The sequence below is a fragment of the Triticum urartu genome, chromosome 6A (genome assembly GCF_056163025.1).
Source record: "Triticum urartu cultivar PI428250 chromosome 6A, HENAU_Tu73, whole genome shotgun sequence".
In the NCBI taxonomy this organism is placed as follows: Eukaryota; Viridiplantae; Streptophyta; class Magnoliopsida; order Poales; family Poaceae; genus Triticum; species Triticum urartu.
In genome coordinates, this window is record NC_141878.1 from 374,874,069 (window position 1) to 374,889,260 (window position 15,192).

The window sequence follows — 15,192 nt, forward strand, 5'->3', positions numbered from 1 at the left end:
GACATTATGTCTGGCTCAATATTCTTTGCACAATGATGTGCAATGTGTCAGTATGCCCTTTTCCATTTTTTGGTGCTTAATTACTTAAGTATTGCATGCAGCTGGAATCATGTATTTGACCCATGTACTCAAGGCATGAGTTACTCCTTTCACTTAAGGCAGTTTTTGAAAATGGGATGCAGAAGCAGATATTCAACATCTTGGTTAGGCCATAATTAAATTAACTTAAATAGGCATGGAATTGCAAATACTACATGGTACTGACTCTTATAGTCCTGCTTCTTATTCTTGCTACTGCTGCTGTTGTTATTCTGCTGTTGTTGTGTTGTTATCTGCTGCTGTTGGTTTCTTCTTGCTGCTGTTGTACTTGCTGCTAAGGTTATCCAACTAACTGCCCCTTGAAGGGGGCAAACATGATGTTGTGATACATAAATGTAGTTTTCAGTATTCTGTCCAAACTGAAAACTGTTAAAAAGACCATGTGTTTTTTCGTCAAAATCTGCATGTAAAACTGAAATAATCTCCTAGTAGTTAACTATTATGGACAATTGTCAATTTTCTGTAATGATGATGGAACATTATAAAGCATTGTACTCCAGTGTATATGAAGGATACAAAAAATTTAGCAACTTCTCTGATTTTATAAAGTTGTTCTTATATGGGTGAAACTTCACTTGTTTTTAGGCTAGTGCAGGGTGTTGCTTCTTCTGTATGGGCCAACTATGTCACAAATAAATTGTTCCTTCTTCTGAATTTGACAAGTAATGACTTGCAAAGATGATGATCATCTTGCTAGTTTGCTGAGTTTTGTCTCCGACCATTGTGTCGTGATGAATTTGCAGGTACCCCGAGAGGCCCTTGAGTTTGCCGGAATGTCGATTAACTTCCGTTCCGGCATATTCGGGTACTCCATATGTCCTATTTTCAGCAAAGGTCATGCTGAAATTTTCCGTGAATTTTATCATGACTTTGCTAAAAATAGGACATATGGGGTACTTGCGACTAATGCATGGGCCGGGGTGATTAGGCCCAACTTAGAATTCTCCTTAGCATCGATAAACCCTAGATGATAAACCCAACATAGGTGGCAATAGAGCCAAGTGATTAGTGCCAAGTGGAGGAAGAACGATGAGGCCGGCGGTTCGGGCGGCAAGCCATGATCTTGATCTTGTTCCTTGACAAACCCTAAATGATGAGACCATGATCTTGTTCCTTGATAATAACCAACTTCTTGCCCAAACTTTTTTCCTATTTAGAGGGAAACATGGCCCACAACAATGAGGCCGGCGGTTCGGGCGGCAAGCCATTCTGGGAGCTGTCCCAGGAGTTGGAGGAAGAACCTCACCGCTATGAGGACGCTGCAGAAGACACCGATCCTGACTACACAACCACTACTGGCGTCGGGGATGACACCACTGATGCCGCCGCCGAGGATGCCACCACTGATGATGGCGGCGCACGCACAGATGGCAGCCAACCGAAGAGGCAACGGAAGGACCGGCGCCCGAGCGTGCTCGGCACCGTCAGGGAGAAATTTACTGAAGTGAACTCCGACGGGCAACCGACGGCACCCAAACAAGTAGTCAAGGGGTACTCGGTTCAGCTCGGGTGCATTCTCCGGAGCACCGTCTCGATCAACACCGAGAACCTAAGGCATAAGGACCGAGGGAATTTGCGCAGCCTACTCTTCACGAAGCTGCACGAATGATACAAGTTCCCCGGTGAGTTTGCAAACACACGCCTCTCAGGGAATAAAGTGAACAATGCCGCCCTCACGAAGATGAGCACGGCCCTGTCTACTTGGAGAAGCACGGTGAAGGCAATGATTGATAAAGGTGATAGTTATGACAAGATCAAGGCGAAATATCCTTTGATGAGCAAAGATGACTACAAGGAGTTCAAGATCAAGTGCGAGAGCCCCGCAACCTCCGAATCAAGTCAGTGGGGGAAAGAAATGCGGCAGTTGAACTTAGGGGTCCACCAACTCGGTCCCGGCGGTTACAGAGTGGCGGAGCCTGTATGGGACAAGGAGGACGCGGAGCGTGCCGAGCAAGGCCTACCTCCCCGCTTCGACAAATACAGCAGTGACAAGCAGACCAGGAACTTTCTCAGGGCCCGGTACAAGGAGGACCCGGTAACAAAGGAGCTTACCACGGATCCGAAGACCAAGGAGCTTGAGCTTGTTCTAGTAAGGAATACACCCCCGCGTAATTAGCTCCATATGGTTGCATTCTAATTAATCCCCAATATTTCTAAATGGTTCACGTGCCTTCCGCAGGACAAAGAAAGCAGTAGCGCGGGGTCGTCTCAGAGCTCCCCTTTCGACACCCCTTTGAATATGGCGTTGAACGTAATGAAAAACAGGGATAAGCTCAATAAGCCGACGTTAGCTGGTCGTGTGGCCGGCAAAGGCTTGTCCACAAAATGGTCGCCATACTATACTGCTGGTGGGCGAAAGGAGAAAAAGACCAGCTCGGAAAGCCAGTCGCGCGAGGTTGAAGCACTCAAGGCACAAGTGGCGCGGATTCCGGAGCTTGTCCAAGAGCAAGTGGAACAACAACTGGGAACGAAGCTCAACGCCATGGTGCCTACGTTGATTCATGGGCTGATGACGTGGATTGCGGGCGGCCAACAGGGGCCTCCCCCGGTTCCCAGCTTCATGGCCAGCAACTCGCACAGCGCGCAGGCGGTGCCATTGGTGTCTCCGGCGGCACCATTGGTGTCTCCGGCGGAGGCGGTATTCGTGTCTCCGGCGCCGGCACGGGCATTGGAGCTTAATGCACCCAGGTGTACGCCGGCCGGCACCTCGCCAGCAAGCGGCCCCTTCGTCAGTTGCACGCCCGCTGTTGGCGGTGCCTCGACATTAGCCGAGCTCGACGGCATCACGGTAACTAAGCCTCTCGGCTGATGACTTCATCTCCTTGCCTTTGACTGGGCATCCCTGACGCCCTACATGTTTTCGCAGGGCGCCACCGACGTTCCTTGCACTCTCCTGCACTTCATGGGCGGCAAGTTGGTCGATGTTGCCAAGGGCAGCATCGTTCAACCGGGCAACCTCGCGTTCCACGGTAATCCGATGCCACCCACAATGTATAGGGTTGAAGTGGTTCGGGTGCTGCCAGGCTGCGACGAGCTGTTACCTCCGATTCGACCCGCTGGGGCCGACGAAGAAGATGAGATGACCCTCAGCACCTGCATAAGTTGGCCCCTGCTTTGGCCGAAGAGCCAGATTCGTTTGGGGGCGGGGGACACCACCCCACAGACAAGACCGCCAGTCGTGCCGGCGCCAAGCCATGGCAAGAATGCCGCAACGTTACCGGACATGCCGGACATCCCTATGGCATAGGATCCGGACATGCATATGGCACAAGATCCGGATGACGACGACAATGGTACATTTACCAACGTCGATAAGTACTTTGCCGAACATGGGTACGATGACGAGTTCTGCGGGCCTCCTTCTCAAGAACCCAACCAAGACGACCGCGATCTAGCTGGTACGTCGGAGAAACCCAGTTGCAACAGGCGTCGTCTGGCGTTCAGTTCTCAGGAGACGCCTCTAGCTGCCGCCTTCACCGAGCCTCAGATAGCTGAGGTGCGAAATATTATCAGCCCCAACACGCTCAAGAAGGCGGTCTTTGAGCAGAACTCGGTCCCATTACAATAGATCAAGAAGAAGAGCCATAAATGGCAGACTAAAAAGGGCGCCGGTGCAAGCCAGCCGGCACCGAGTACGATCCGTGCTCAGGACGGGCCACCTTCACCTAAGGATATCTCGAGGAGGGTGCATGTGGCGGGTAGGGCGATGCTACCGATTAAGTTTGCGGAAAGCTTCACAAAGCTCAGGTTGATAAGGCTTGAGAATAAGACTGTTGCAGTAAGCCTTCCTGCTCAATGCGTCAGCAATCACATTGGCCTTGCCTGGAGTATACTCGATACTCGGATTATACTCTTGAATCATTTCGACCCATCGAGTTTGTCTGAGGTTGAGATTAGGATGAGTGAAGATGTACTTGAGACTCTTGTGGTAAGTGAAAATGTCCACTTTTATTCCCAATAAGAGATGTCTCCAAGTCAAAAGAGCATGCACAACTGCCGCCAACTCGAGATCATGAGTGGGGTAGTTCTTCTCATTGGGCTTCAACTGGCGAGAGGTATAAGCCACAACTTTCTTCTCTTGCATCAACACTGCGCCAAGACCTTGGAGAGAGGCATCACAAAAGACCTCGTACGGCTTGGATTCATCAGGCGGAGTCAGAACTGGAGCAGTGACCAATTTCTCTTTCAAAGTGTTGAAAGCAATGTCACACTCCGGAGACCAAACGTACTTGACGTGCTTCTGGAGAAGATTTGAGAGAGGCTTCGCGATCTTAGAAAAGTTTTCAACGAATCTTCGACAGTAGCTTGCGAGACCGAGGAAGCTACGGAGTTGCTTCACGTTCTGAGGAGGTTCCCAATTCACAATTGCAGACACCTTCTCAGGATTCACCGCAATGCCCTTGGCAGAGATGATATGACCAAGATAAAGAACCTCATCGAGCCAAAATTTGCACTTGGAGAACTTGGCATAGAACTTGTGTTCTCTGAGCTTATCGAGTACCAAACGCAAGTGCTTGGCATGATCTTCCTTGTTCTTCGAGAAAACCAGAATGTCGTCGAGATAGACCAAAACGAAGTCATTGGTGTAGGCGTTGAATATGAAGTTCATCACGCGAGAGAAAGTCGGAGGAGCGTTGACGAGGCCAAAAGACATGACAGTGTATTCATATGACCCATAGCTTGTCCTGAAAGCCGTCTTGGGAATATCTTGCTCACGGATTCGAATCTGATGATAACCCATACAGAGATCAAGCTTGGAGAATACTTGGGCACCTTTGAGTTGTTTCAACAGCTCGTTGATGTTGGGAAGTGGGTATTTGTTCTTGATGGTCTTCTTGTTCAATGGACGGTAATCAACAAAAAGTCGGTCCGTTCCATCCTTCTTCTTCACAAAAAAGAACACCACAACCCCACGGAGAAGAACTAGGCCGGATGAGGCCCATTCTCTCTTGAATACCGAGTTGCTTCTTCAGCTCCTTCAACTCTTCAGGTCCGAGCTTGTAAGGACGCTTGCACACTGGTTCCGTGCCAGGCTCAAGATCGATGACGAATTCAACTGGCCGGTGCGGAGGCATTCCTGGAAGCTCTTCTGGAAAGACGTCTTGATATTTGCAAACGACTGGAATTTGCGAGATAGCATCCAGTTCACCCTTCTCGTTGAGAGAAAACAGACAGATGGTATCATCACGAGCGGCAAAGACAATTACATCCTCAGACGAATGAGTCAATTGAATCTGCCTGGCTGCACAATCAAGCTGAGCCTTGTGCTTAGAAAGCCAATCCATCCTGAGAATAAGATCAATATCCGAGTTACCAAGAACCATTGGGGAAGAAAGAAACTTGTAGTCGCCCAGGGTGATAGTAACATCTGGCACCTCCAGACTTGCACTCAAACATTTGCCAGGAGAAACGATATCCATTTGTTTACCCAAATGAGAAGAAACAAACTCATGCTTGGTAAAAAATGGCTTTGACATGAAATAATGCGATGCACCAGTGTCAAAAAGAACTCTTGCAGGAATATTGTTAACAGGAAGGTTACCCATGATGACATCTGACGAGTCCTCTGCCTAAGCTGCGTTCATCAAGTTGACCTTGGCATGCTTGGGGTTATGCTTGACCACAGCTGTACTTGTCGATCTCACGGGAGGAGGAGGAGGAGGGAGACGCCTCTGATTGAAGCATTTGTTGGCATAGTGACCTTCTGTTGGCACTTGTTGCACGTGACCTCTGAAAGCGGACGGTGATACGGAGCACTTGATCTTGGAGCTTGAGACGAAGTCTTGTTCTGAAAGCCAGGGTTGGGTGGGTGGGAAGATCCACTGCCACCTTTGCTCTTCTGATACGGTTGACGAAACGGAGGAGGAGGAACCCAATACTTCTGCTGCTTGTCCACTTGAGTAGAGGAAGAAGGAGTAGTGTCTCTGACTCGCTTCTTGGAAGCATCACACCTCAGTTGAGCGGCCTCTTGCTTCAATGCCATGTTGTAGAACTCATCGTACCTCAAGGGCTCAAAGAGAACAAGAGCTAGCTGGATTTCTTCTCTGAGACCACCCCTGAACTGGTAAATCATGCTCTTTTCATCAGGGACGTCCTGCTTAGCAAAGCGGGCGAGCTTCTGAAACAACTTGTTGTAGTCATAGACAGACAAAGAGCCTTGCTTCAGGTTGCGGAATTCCTCACGCTCGCTTTCAACCACGCTCCGAGGGATAAGATGAGCTTTGAAATCTTGACGGAATTCATCCCAGGTAATCACACGGCCTCCTCTGGAATCCTTGTACTGCTGGAACCATTCTGCAGCTTGGTCTTTGAGTTGGAAGGAAGCGAACTTGACAAAGTCCTCAGGCCTGACGTTACTGCACTCGAAATGCTTGCACAAGTCCACAAGCCAATCGTCAGCATCGGTTGCCTCAACACAATTGCTGAAAGTCTTTGGCCCATTAGCAAGGAACTGGTTGAGTGTAGCAAAGTGATTCTGATTGTTGCCTTGGTTGCCTTGGTTCGCTTGATTGCGCTCTTGAAGAATTTGCATGATCAACTGTGTGTTTGCATTGGTTGCGGCCATCACAGCTTGCCATGCCTCCGAAGGAGGTGGAGGTGGTGGCGGATCAGGATTCGGAGTCGTGCGCGTTGGAGGAGCCATCCTGAAGAGGTTGACATCCATTAGCACCTTGATAGACAAATATTGAAGCTGAATCCAACGGAATGAAAATTGCAACATATAGTCTTCACATCCGAACAAAATGCTCGAATGCATTCCAATTGAAATGGTCACATATCCATAATTGAGAAGCCACTTAGAATTTAGGTAGAGAAATAAATCAACAAGGTACAGATCAAGAACAAATACTCCGTAAGAAATCCCAATCTCAAACCAAATATCCGTGGAAGAAGAACTAGAGCTAAAAGAATTCCCACCTATGAAACTCCCGAACGTTTCCGGTTATGCAATCAGGTGTTGGGGATACAGGGGAAGCATAATATCTCACCCAAAACTAGCAATTCCTACATCCAGCTGTATCCATCCTTCAACACATAACCAAGAAAAACTTCGGAAACCATCTACCTCAACCTTCGAAAAGCATCAGTTATACAAGTTATGGCAATACTCCCGAACTCCTGCCCCAATACTGGGTGGCGTCGAGGTTATGTCACCAACGAACTACATAAAAGAGATTTTTGATGTCGGCGTACTAAACTCAAGTATTCCAGAATTGCAACGATAAAATTGTGACGACAACACCTCGGAGCTCAACTCCCCGGGACACTGCCACAACCCCTAAAGACAGGAGGCACCAAGAACAATGTTCTCGTCACAAAACCATCGGAACGATTCCAAGATACCCGCGTGATCCTAAAATTTTTTTAGTGAAATTTGAGAAGAGAAGAGTCAAAACTCTACGCCAGGATGCCTTACCAGAGCGATGAGGAGACTGGGGAGTAAAAAGAATTCCTAAACTCTCCGATATATAATTCCTAAATGACTCAAAACATTTTTCTAGACTTAACAACGGCTGCTAAAAACGATCAAGCAATGGGGGCTCCTAAGGTCGGGGAAGGCTCTGATACCAACTTATAACGCCCTCGATGTGACTATAGCTCCCACGTGTCGAGGCACGACTTAGAGGCATAATCGCATTGAAAGCAATGTCGCAAGTTAGGCAATCATCACAACCTCCCATGTAATATAGATAATAAAAGGGGAGATACATAGTTGGCTTACACTCGCCACGTCAATCAAAGTACATAAATAGCATTACAACATTCAAACACTCATGGCCCGACTACGGCGCCAAAATAAAAGAACAACCCAACATGCGACACGGTCCCGATCACCCCAACTGGCACCACTACTGATCATCAGGGAAAGACACGTAGTATCGGCGTGAGTCCTCGTCGAACTCCCACTTGAGCTCAAGCGCGTCATCTGGAACGGAATCATCAGGCCCTGCATCTGGTTTGGAAGTAATCTATGAGCCACAGGGACTCAGCAATCTCGCACCCTCGCGATCAAGACTATTTAAGCTTAATAGGTAAGGCAAGGAAAATATGAGGAGCTGCAGCAAGCGACTAGCATATATGGTGGCTATCCTGTTCGCAAAAGAGAGCGAGAAGAGGAGGCAAAGCGCGAGAGAGAAACTAGAGGGCATCCTGCGGCAAGCATTACTCCAACACCGTGTTCACTTCCCAGACTCCGCCAAGAAGAGAACATCACGGTAACTCACACTGTTGATTCATTTTAATTAAGTTAAAGTTCAAGTTATCTACAACCGGACATTAACAAATTACCATCTGCCCATAACCGTGGGCATGGCTTTCGAAAGTTCAAATCCCTGCAGGGGAGTCCCAACTTAGCCCATGACAAGCTCTCACGGTCAACGAAGGAATAGACCTCCTCCCGAGACGTTCCGATCAGACTCGGTATCTCGGTTCTTCAAGACACTTCGACAAGTTAAAACAAATCCAGCAACACCGCCCGAATGTGCCGACAAATCCCGATAGGAGCTGCACATATCTCGTTCTCAGGGCACACTCAGATAGGTCAAGCTACGAGTAAATCCAATACTCGAGTTTCCCCGAGGTGGCCCCACAGGCTGCCTGGTTCGGACCAACACTCAGAGGAGCACTGGCCCGGGGGGGTTTAAATAAGATGACCCTCGGGCTCCGGAAACCCAAGGGAAAAAAGGCTAGGTGGAAAATGGTAAAACCAAGGTTGGGCATTGCTGGAAAATCTTTAATCAAGGTGAACTATCAAGGGGTTCCCATCATAACCCAACCGCGTAAGGAACGCAAAATCCGGGAACATAACACCGATATGACGGAAACTAGGGCGGCAAGAGTGGAACAAAACACTAGGCGAGAGGCCGAGCCTTCCACCCTTTACCAAGTATATAGATGCATTAAGATAACATGGCAATATAATTATATCCCAACAAGTAAATAGTGTTCCAACAAGGAACGGTCTCCAATCTTCACCTGCAACTAGTAACGCTATAAGAGGAGCTGAGCAAAGCGGTAACATAGCCAATCAACAGTTTGCTAGGACATGGTGGGTAAGAGGTTTAACATGGCAATTTGGGAGGCATGATAAGCAAGTGGTAGGCATCGTAGCATAGGCATAGCAAAAGAGTGAGCATCTAGCATAGCAAAGATAGTAGTGATTTCGAGGGTATGATCATCTTGCCTGCAAAGTTGTCAGAGTTGACTGGATCCTCGAAAGAAAACTCAACGGGCTCTTCATTAGTGAACTCATCTCCCGACTCTACCCAAACAAGACAAACAAGCAACAAGGACACAATCAACCACGTGCAAAGTTCAAACATTATGATGCAAGGATGGTATGCTATGCGGGATGCGATATGTGATGCGTATGCAAGATTTGACAAGGAATGAACGAACCTGGCCTCAACTTGGAAATCCAAGTGTGCCACTGGAAAGGTGAGATGAAATCGCTTGAAAACGATATAAAGATCACCGGAATCGGAGTTACGGTTTGGAAATGGCAAGCAATTCAAATATGGCCACGTTCTGCGATTTACAGCAAGTAGCCATCTAGATGCAATGAGATGAACAAGCTACAACACCCAAACATGGCAACAAAATACATGGCAGGGATCCACTCATGATTCTTAACAAAAGACTAGCACTGAGCTACGGCCAATTCATCCATTAACAGGTTCAAACAAGCATGGCAAAAATGCATTTGGCAAACAGATCTCAGACTTAGTGAAATTAACACTTGTCTAGAATTTCAGATCAGATAGCACTTTTTGGAGCATGAAAACTATATGTTACAGGACCTGAACATGGCAAAGTAAAGAATGGCATGGAGCTACTCAAAGAGCTTAACAAAAGTCCCTTAGTGACATTGAGCCAAAAGGGATCAGAAAATACAATTGCAAGCATGTGAACATGGCAAAAACATAATCAGATCACAGACTTAGTGAAAAACTGGAGCATGCTGAAACAGATATCAAGTAGGCGTGTTTACGTGCTCGATGCACTCACTACAGAGCAAGTCAAGACCAACTAATCATACACCCATCAAGAATACACAAAATACAAGCTAGACATGGCAAGAACAATAGCATAGCATGCACGGATCAACTACAACATCATCGGCAAAATTGCTAACAAGTAGACAATCTGCCCAGATTCACGAAATGACAAAAGTAGAGCTCGATTGACTCAAGCTAGGGTGCTCCATAATTGCAAACAAAGAAATGGATGGATAGATCACTACAAGATTAACAAAACATCCTTACTGATCATCCTCAAAAGAGGCACGGATCACTAGGAAACAACATGAACATATGGCAATATGAGATAAACAGTCCAAGGACTTAGTGGAAATGCTAAGTCCCTGAAATCAGAATTAACGAATGCTCCACTTTGCAAGCTTGTGCTAGTCACCACACACATCACAAAAATACATGGGTTGCACATTTGGATAGAAGGCAAAACATATAACAAAACTCATGAAGAGCTCAGGGGCATATCATGCACACAATAATCATGGCAAAAATGACAAATATCTAATTGGAGCAGCAGATCTGACAATTAACTCAAATAGCATCCTTCTAACAGCATTTCGGGCATCAAGATGAACTCAAATGAAAATGATGCAATGAGATGAAATGATGTGCTCTCTGAGTCGAACATTTTGATATGCTATATGCCCAAAACGGAGTTACGGATAAGGAGTTACGATGCGATGAACATAGCAAAAAATATCTGAGACTTGTAAAAAAACAACCTCCCAGATCGAGGGTTCCTCGGCGCGTGAACCGAGGCGGCGGCGCACGCACTCCGGCGAGGTAGGTGGTGGCCGGGGTCGTAGAGGGATGGCCGGATCGGGCCGGTCCCTGCCCGGATCCGGTCGGAGGGGAGGCAGGGAGGCGCGGGGAGGCGGCTCCGGCGAGGCTCCCGTGGAGGCGGCGAGGTTCGGTGGCAGCGGCCGGCGATGGTGCGCCCCGGCAATGGCGGCGCGGTGGCGGAGGTGGCCGGCGGTGGCCGGGGTCGGGGAAGAGGCGCCGGGTGGCGGCGGACGAAGACCGGGCGGTGGGGTCGGCGACTGGGCCGCGGGGGCCCTCCCCGGGCCGAGCGGGCCGGCAGCGGGTGGAGGCGGCGATGTGGGCGCACGAGCCACGTGGCGCCCTGCGATAGGTCCGGGCGGGCGGTGGACGATGTCCGGCCGGCACGGACGTGTCCGGCGCGGCGCGAGGTGGCGGATCTGGGGGTTAGGGACGAGGGGTACCGCGAATTTCGGGAGGGTGGTGTATATATAGGCATAGAGGGAGCTAGGAGAGTCCAAATGAGGTGCGGTTTTCGGCCACGCGATCATGATCGAACGCTCTAGATGATGGAGAAGGTTTTGGTGGGTTTTGGGCCAAAATGGAGGGGTGTTGGTCTGCAACACACACGAGGCCTTCTCGGTCCCTCGGTTAACCGTTGGAGCATCAAACTAAGTCCAAATGGTACGGAACTTGACAGGCGGTCTACCGGTAGTAAACCAAGGCCGCTTGACAAGTCTCGGTCCAATCCGGAAATTTTTAATCCCCACACACGAAAGAAAGGTAAGACCACCGGAGGAGAACGGAGCGCCGGAATGCAAAACGGACAACGGGGAAAATGCTCGAATGCATGAGATGAACACATATGCAAATGCAATGCACATGATGACATGATATGAGATGCATGACAACGATAACAACGCACGGAGACAAAAACCCAAACCCGAGAAAATAAAGTAACTTAAGGCCGGAAATGGCAAGAGTTGGAGTACATATTGGGTAAATCATATCCGGGGTGTTACAATGTGGCGGGTAGGGCGATGCTGCCGACAAATATGCTCAATGCTGCAACCGGTGCTATGCGGAGTCTGCACGACAGTGTTCTTTCTTTGGAGAAGCAGCGTCTAAGAGAGAATGATGTGGCATACCCGGTTTTCGTGGCCAAGGTGCCAGAGGGCAAGGGCTTTGTGGATGGCGACATTGGGGGTACGATCGTCCTGCGGTTTGATGACATCTTTGCTATGTTTAACCTTCATCCGCTGCACTACACCTTCGTTCGGCTGTTTTCGCTGAGTATGGAGATGCGGATCATTAGAGACAAGACCCCGGACATCGTGATCGTCGACCCCTTCTACATGCGTGCCAAGCTCTTGAGCAGCGCTGGGGACCGCCAAGTCACGAGTTCACACCTTGAAGGCGTCATTCTGGCAAACCCAGATAAGGATAACTTCCTTGTGGCTTACTTTCCCGAGTAAGTCATCCCTTAACCTCCCCGTAACATATGATTTCTTAGATTTCGATCGTTCTTTTTTTTCTAACATTCCGTGTTCTGTGCAGTGACACACATTGCACACTCATCCTCTTAAGCCCGAAATATTCCATGGCCATGTATTTTGACCCGAACCGTAACTCCAAGATAGACTACACAAATATCAAGAAAGTTCTTGATGATGTTCTCCCCGGCTACGCCAAATCTGGAGGCACCTTCACCAGGGCAGTTCGTAAGTACGGCAAGCACGTGTTCACCCACAATACGACGTTCTGCTGCGTCAAGCAGCCGCCTGGCGGTCAGAAGGATGCCTACTACGCCCTCCATCACATGCGGGCGATCGTAAGGGACCATCATCACCTTCTGCTACCAAATAATCTCAAAGATTGGGCCGTGAGCTTGTCGTCAATCCAGGACGCGGACATCAGACAAGAATTCTTTCGCATCCAGTCGGAGTTTGCAGACATCATCCATCAAGATGTCCTTCATACCTCGGGGCAGTTCTACCTCAGATATCAACCTTCCAACAGGGAGATAGACGGAACGCTACAAATGCAGGCTGACAACGCCCGCGATTTCATGACCATCACGACAGATGGCAGCTTCATCCACGCTCCGGTCCCATGAGTCGAGTCGACAGTAGTGATGCTATGTGTAGTTCTGAAACATTGATTGGCTCATGTTGTAATTAAACTTTAATGAACTTGTATGTCTCTTTGGTTTGGACAGTCGTTCAACTTAGATGTAATCGATGCTATTTATTAGTAGGACCATGAATCGTGCTATTAATGTCTTCCTTTTCTCTTCTGATCCTTTTGTTGCATACTTATATATTGCTTATGTATGTATTGTCTGTTGTTTGGCTTGTGCATAGAGATGCCGTCGTATGTCGTGTACAAGGGTAAGGTTCCCGGAGTCTACGACGACTGGGAGGAGTGTCGGAGACAGGTTCACCGTTTTAGCGGTAACAGTTACAAAGGGTACACCACTAGGGCAGAGGCGGAATCTAGATACGCCCGCTATCTAGCGGGAGAGAGGAGGGAGCGTTGGAGGAACCGGATGAAGACCAGTTTCATCGCGATGATGCTCATCGTGATGACCGCAGCTCTCTTCTATGTGATGGTAGTTTAGATGATCGATATCGACTTGTAATGTGAAGACAAACTCGATACTCGCGGTCTCGAGACTTGTAATGTTTTATCTTTGTTCGGTCTTTTGAATTCGGAGACTAATATGATGAATTGTACTCGGAGACTAATCTTCTATTGTATTCGATGAATCTGCTGTTGTTGTGTGCTACTTTCTATATTCTGTCAAATAATATATTTTGTAACCTGTGCAAAAATCAGAAAAGTAAAAAAAACCTAATATTCATACTAATGGCGCATCACTACAGAGTGCGCCATTAGTACGCCAAAGTATACTAATGGTGCATCACCAAACAGTGCGCCATTAGTGTGCCAAAGCACATGGTTAAATATGGCCCCTGGGAGGCATACTAATGGCGCATGGTGTTCTATACTAATGGCGCACTGGGTGGTGAGCCATTAGTATACCAGATACTAATGGCGCACCAGTGGTGCGCCATTAGTAATAAATACTAGTGGCGTGATACTAATGGCGCACCAGTGATGCGCCATTAGTAGGCAAAACCGGTGCGCCATTAGTAGGCCTTTTCCTAGTAGTGTGAATTTCGTCTAAATTTTTCAAGGAATAATCTGGAAATCATTCCTCAAGAAATTTCCATATAGTATAGGCACAATCAAGAGTAGGCAAACTAGCAATCAAATTTTTGGGCAATCCTCTTATGATAAGATTGATGGTTCTAAGATTGCGAATCATGTCAAGATCCTCTTTGGGTGTGGGATGCAAGGGATCAATATGAGGTGCACAAGGGCTAGCAATGTACTTGTTCAAGTGATATTCATTGAAAATCTCAAGCATTTCATTTTTCCACTCATGAAAATATTCTCCATCAAGAATAGGCACTCTATGTCTAAGACTCCCCAAAGTAGACACATCCATCTTCCTCCAAAGGTGTTTAAACCAAGGCAATGGAAACCTGGCTCTGATACCAATTGAAAGGATCGAGAAGAGGTGTCTAGAGGGGGGGGGGTTGATTAGACATTAAGTACCAAAAGTTGTAGTTTTTAATTTCTTTAAGTTGAAGTGGAGTTTTGGCACAAGTTTAACAAACACAATACATATCAAGCAAGCATGCAAAGAGTATATGAGCAGCGGAAAGTAAAGCATGCAACTTGTAAGAATGTAAGGGGAAGGGTTTGGAGAATTCAAACGCAATTGGAGACACAGATGTTTTTGTCGTGGTTCCGATAGGTGGTGCTATCGTACATCCACGTTGATGGAGACTTCAACCCACGAAGGGTAACGGTTGCGCGAGTCCACGGAGGGCTCCACCCACAAAGGGTCCACGAAGAAGCAACCTTGTCTATCCCATCATGGCCATCGCCCACGAAGGACTTGCCTCACTAGCGGTAGATCTTCACGAAGTAGGCGATCTCGTTGCCCTTACAAACTCCTTGGTTCAACTCCACAATCTTGTCGGAGGCTCCCAAGTGACACCTAGCCAATCTAGGAGACACTACTCTCCAAGAAGTAACAAATGGTGTGTTGATGATGAACTCCTTGCTCTTGTGCTTCAAATGATAGTCTCCCCAACACTCAACTCTCTCTCTCTCACGGGATTTGGATTTGGTGAAAAGAATATTTGAGTGGAAAGCAACTTGGGGAAGGCTAGAGATCAAGATTCATATGGTGGGAATGGAATATCTTGGCCTCAACACATGAGTA